Below are 5,760 nucleotides of genomic sequence, written 5' to 3'. Positions count from 1 at the left end.
TATCTCGCATAGGTGTCCATCGCATCCTCCCCTCTGGCTTGCTATTTCTTACATTTTCGGTCTTCAATCAGGTTCTATTCGTGATTCTTTCATTTTTGCTTGAATTTGGGACTTAGGGTTTCACAATTTTCCTCTTCGATTCCGCTTCATGAAAACGAACCTTAAGAATCTGAATCCATAGGCGTATTGAAGGTTAGAGGTAGAATAGGTTTTGCATTTGAGTTTTAGTGTTGGAGGAGCGAGGGACGGTGGTGCACGGCGAGGGTAGACCGTCGTCGCCGTTTTGTTCATTTGAGAGAAGGGGAACGAGATAGAAGTGAGAACGATGCAATAAGCCCTAATCCTCTTTTCTTTTCACTTTTATTATTATTAATTATTAATGTTATTATTTGAAATTGAATAATTGATAATTGACTGAATTAACTGAGTTAATTGACTTTAATTGATTAATTGAGTTTAACATAAGGTCTATTGTTTTAATGTTCACCCCCCTGTTTTCATTCTTTTATTAATAGTGGGAGAAAAATGAATGAGATTCATTCCCTAAAGAGGCGAATCACGCTTTACTAATAGTGGGAGAAAAATGAGTGAGATTCATTCCCTAATCTATTTCTCAATCACTTAGTGGGAGAGAAATGAGTGGGATTCATTCCCTAATCTGTTTCTCAATCACTATATAATGGGAGAGAAATGAGTGGGATTCATTCCCTAATCTGTTTCTCTACCATTATACACTTTTATGTGATTCAACTTACAGATTAATTCCCCTTAAAAATCACCAATCAAAAAATTTTAAAATACTTAATAAAGGCTCAGACCTGAACAAATTAATGACGTGGTGCGAAGCCTTGTATTGGGTTTTGTTCATCATGAAGTTACATAAAAAGCACAAACCAATCTTCTCTCTTCTCTCTCTTTCCTTCAGGGCATTCTTTCCCTTGATCGGACACGTTATTTCCGCTCCATTCCCAGCTTAAGACTCCAGAGGTCGAGCAGCGGAGTGCGAATGTAACTGTTCAACTAAAAACACAAAAACAAACAAAAACATGTGAGCCGAACTACGGCGCTCTGATTCCTGAAAAGGATACGTAGGCATTAGGTCGCGGGGCCTAAGCGAGCACAACTAATTATAAACCTTTTTTTCCCCGTGTTTCTTTTTCTTTCATTTGCATGCACTCCCTTTGCATTAAGCTATAGATTTACACACCCTTTAGATAGCAATAAACATAGGTGGATACCATCGAGTACGATGGGCGTGAGGGGTGCTAGTACCTTCCCCTTGCGTAACCGACTCCCGTACCCTATCTTTGGTCGAAAGACCTTGCTCTTATTCTTTGCTAGGTTTTCTAATATTCCTTTCCCTTTTGGGATAAATATATTAGTGGCGACTCTGTTCATTTTTTGCTAGCGTGAGACAATATGAAATGTTGGGTTTTCTATTCTTCCATAATTCATAAGGAGTCTTATTCAGAATTGGTCTTATGGAGATTCTATTATGAATATAACATGCTGTGTTAATTGCTTCTGCCCAGAAATGTTTAGCCATATTAGTCTCATTGATCATGGTTCTGGCCATTTCTTGAAGAGTCTTATTCTTTCGTTCTATAACTCCATTTTGTTGTGGAGTTCTAGGACAAGAGAAATCATGGGCAATACCATTTTCTTTGAAATAAATTTCAAAGAATCTGTTCTCAAATTCGCCACCATGATCACTTCTGACTTTTATGATTTTACACTCTTTTTCAGATTGAATTTGTTTGTAGAAATCAAAGAACACAGAATGTGACTCATCCTTGTGTTTTAAGAACTTTACCCATGTCCATCTGCTGTAATCATCTACAATTACCAATCCATATTTTTTTCCTCTAATTGATGTTGTTTTGACTGGACCAAACAGATCAATATGCAGAAGTTCTAACGGCCTTGAAGAAGAAACAACATTTTTAGATTTAAAAGCAGTTTTAGAAAACTTTCCTTTCTGACAGGCTTCACAAAGAGCATCTGATTTTTATTTCACATTAGGTAGTCCTCTGACCATACTGAGTTTTGTAATCTGAGAGATTTTTCTCATGCTAACATGACCCAATCTTCTATGCCATACCCACTGCTCTTTGTTAACAGAAAGAAGGCAAGTAACCTGTTGGTTTTTAAGATCTGAAAGATCAATCTTATAAACGTTGTTCTTTATTTTTCCTGTAAATAGGATTGAGCCATCCTTTTGACTAACAGCTCTACAAGACTTTTGATTAAAGATTATGTCATAACCATTGTCACTTAATTGACTTCTGGACAATAAATTATGAGCTAATCCATCAACTAGCAGAACATTAGTTATAGAGGGAGAGTTACCAATACCAATGGTTCCAGAGCCTATGATCTTGCCCTTATGGTACCCTCCAAACTTTACGTCTCCTCCAGATCTAAATTCCAGACTTTAGAACATAGACCTTTTTCCCGTCATGTGTCGTGAGCACCCAGAGTCCAGGTACCATGACATGTTTTCCTTTGTGCTGTTAAGGAGATCTGCAACATGAATTATTTTATCCTTAGGTACCCACATTCTCTGGGGTCCTTTGGGGTTAGTTTTTCTCACGTTCTGATTGAACTGAGATTTAGCATAAGAAGTATGAGAATGTGCAACAGAATATTTCCTGGTGTGTGTGACATGGAAATTCCTAGGATGTGTGATAACACCGAATTGCACTATGTTTTTAACTCGAATATCACATGTCTTCCTGAGTTTTTATTATTGTTTTCCATTATTATGCCTGTATTTCCTTTGTTTTTTGGTCACATGTCCTTTCAGAGCCTTCTGCGAAGAAACAAGCAAAAATGCCAGAAAAATAGGGTTTTTTTTCAGAAAAATGCACACATGGCGTCCAGCTCCGCGCCAGCTACAGGGAACGCGATGACATGGCCCACTTTCACCCAGTGGCCAACTACCACGTTCCCACGATCTTGCAGTTTCCACACACCGCGCCCGCGGCCTTCAGGATTTGTTGCCCGCTCAGAAGGAGTTGAGGGACATGCTGGTCTTTGCACCTCTTCAGGAACCTCTATATTTAGTTTTCGATTTTCATTTCTTCAAGGCATCCAAGCTTATTACTACTTAAGCCATATACCATTAGTATCTGTAAAGTGATAATCTCTTCATATCGGGGAGTTATTACAGTGTAGATTAGGTTTGTAATCAAGTTTGGAGCACTTTGGTTGAAGTTCATCATACCATCTTTTACAATTCTACAATTTGTCTCAGATTCGAGTCTCTGATTTGAGCAAGGTTCTATTTAACCGCTTTATTTATTTACTTTATTGCTCTTACCATAGTCTACACATTTTATAGACTTTAAATGCTCATACCATAGTCTACACGTTTTATAGACTTTAAATGCTCTTATTATAGTCTACACGTTTTATAGACTTTAAATGCTCTTACCATAGTCTACACGTTTTATAGACTTTAAATGCTCTTACCATAGTCTACACGTTTTATAGACTCGCGCCTTTTATTTTCCGCTCTTATCATAGCCTACATGTTTTATAGGCTCGCATTTATTTCCATGTCTAGCTAATTTTATAAGGGTTAGAATGTAAGGATCGTATCACGATCGTGTTCCAATGTTCCATCAATAGAAAAACTACTGAGGATGTTTTAACTTTTAATACTCGTTTACGGTGGTTAATGTTTATGGGTAAGATCGAAAGCCATCCATACTTAAGATCAAACTAGATTAGTTCTTAACCAAACGGAAAGAGCGAAAGCCATTCGTTTGGTTAACTAGAGATCTTTAACATTTTTTTAGAAAACGATTTTGGAACTATTTTCGGACGCGTTTGTGAGTTTGAAATCTGATTCTTGGTCAAAAGCCAAGAATCTCTTTAAGTTAAATTTCTCAAGTTAACATCACTTTCCTACTAAGACAAGTAATTGACTTCTTAAGAATAGGTTCACCACTTTAACGCAATGCGCACTTTTCATTATGTGACAAATGAAGGGGTAGACTTAAAGGGTAAACTCGGTTCTTAGTATGCGAAAGCGACAAGTTCCCGTTAAATCATTCCTTTCTACAAGTAGAAAATATTGCCTCAGAAGTAGTTCTATACATGTATAACTGGAACATGGTCCGACTTACGTGATTTACATTCAATCCCGTTGCTTTTATCTGTCATTTACTTTATACCTTTATTTTCCTTGTACCGCACCCATTTAACCATATTGATTTACCTTAGATAAACACCTTAGCAATAGGATTGATAGATTGACAATTGGTCTCTACGGTTCGATAATCTTATATATTACTTCGATAGGCTGTGCACTTGCAGTTCTAAATTTAGACTTATACGTAAACATCCCATCAAGTTTTTGGCGCCGTTGCCGGGTATCAAAACTTCGTCAAATTTCGTACCCTATTGTTATCCCGTTTAGACTGAGGCTATATTTAGCCGGTAGATGCGTAGAAATCGTAGCACCGGTAACCTAATAAATCCTTTAGTAGAACCTGAATGTTACGCTCGAGCCCGTCTCTTTATACGCAAGTTAAGAATAGTTATGGCCGAAGATCGTAACCAAAGACCACTTAAGGAGTTTGCACAACCATCTAACAAGGAGCCTAGTTCTAGTATAGTAAACCCAGCTATAACAACTAACAATTTCGAACTAAAGCCTGCACTATTACAATTAGTAAAACAAAACTAATTCGCTGGTCTCGCTACCGAGAACCCGAATCAACACCTAAAGGTTTTTATCCAGTTAGCTGACACCCTTAAAGCGAACGGTGCTACGTCTGAGGCAATTCGCCTTAGACTATTCCCATTCTCCCTTAGAGGTAAGGCACGCGACTGGTTAGATTCCCTTCCCACCAACTCAATAACAACTTGGGAAGATCTTAGGAGAGTTTTCCTTGCTAGATATTTCCCCCCTAGCAAGACCGCTATCCTTAGGAACCTGATTACTAGATTTACTCAAAACCAAGGTGAATCACTTTTTGAAGCCTGGGAGAGATATAAAGACCTTTTGAGAGCTTGTCCACACCATGGCCTAGAGCAATGGTTAATCATACACACCTTCTATAATGGACTCCATTATAACACCAAAATATCTATCGACGCTGCCGCTGGTGGTGCGTTGATAAACAAACCCTACCTTGAAGCTTGCGCCCTAATTGAAGACATGGCCCAAAACCATTATCAATGGGGAGTCGAACGAGCGACAGTGGAGAAGAAGGAGGCCCAAGGAGGAGTACATGAGATAAGTTGCATGGACTTGATGTATGCCAAAATGGATGCTCTAACCCTAAGACTAGAAAATATGTCTCAAAACCCTGCCACAATAGCCGCTATCGAATCGGAAGGCCAACTCTGTGGAATCCAAGGACATCAAACCTCTGATTGTAACATGTTGAATGAGTCTAGCTCAGAACAAGTTAATTATACCCAAGGAAACCCATTTTCAAACACTTACAATCCTGGATGGAGGAACCACCCTAATTTTTCCTATAAAAATAATAACCCAATCCAAAATCCTGGACCCTCTAGGCCGTAAGGTTACCCGTCTCAAAGACAAAACCAACCTATGCAAGTTGTACCACCAAAACCTAGTTTTAGGGAGACAGTAGAAAACTTCATTCTAGTCCAAACTCAACAAAATAAAGAGTTCCACAACTAAAACATTCATATGAATGACCTAATAACAAAACTAGGAACCAAGTTTGACCAAGTCATAACTCATAATAAGATGCTTGAGACTCAGATCTCGCAAAT

At 38.3% G+C, this 5,760-nt stretch overlaps 1 non-coding gene across 1 annotated transcript; it reads right to left on the bottom strand.

Moving 5' to 3' along the window:
* Positions 1-4,933: 4,933 nt before the first annotated feature.
* LOC131633354 (small nucleolar RNA R71) lies at positions 4,934-5,040 on the bottom strand. The gene has a single exon (XR_009293305.1). It is a non-coding gene; the product is annotated as a small nucleolar RNA R71 (small nucleolar RNA).
* Between the last annotated feature and the right edge of the window lie 720 nt (positions 5,041-5,760).

This window comes from Vicia villosa, unplaced genomic scaffold, assembly GCF_029867415.1.
Source record: "Vicia villosa cultivar HV-30 ecotype Madison, WI unplaced genomic scaffold, Vvil1.0 ctg.001117F_1_1_3, whole genome shotgun sequence".
NCBI lineage: Eukaryota > Viridiplantae > Streptophyta > Magnoliopsida > Fabales > Fabaceae > Vicia > Vicia villosa.
The sequence above is the reverse complement of the archived record's forward strand: the minus strand, read 5'-3'. Positions and strand labels throughout refer to the sequence as shown.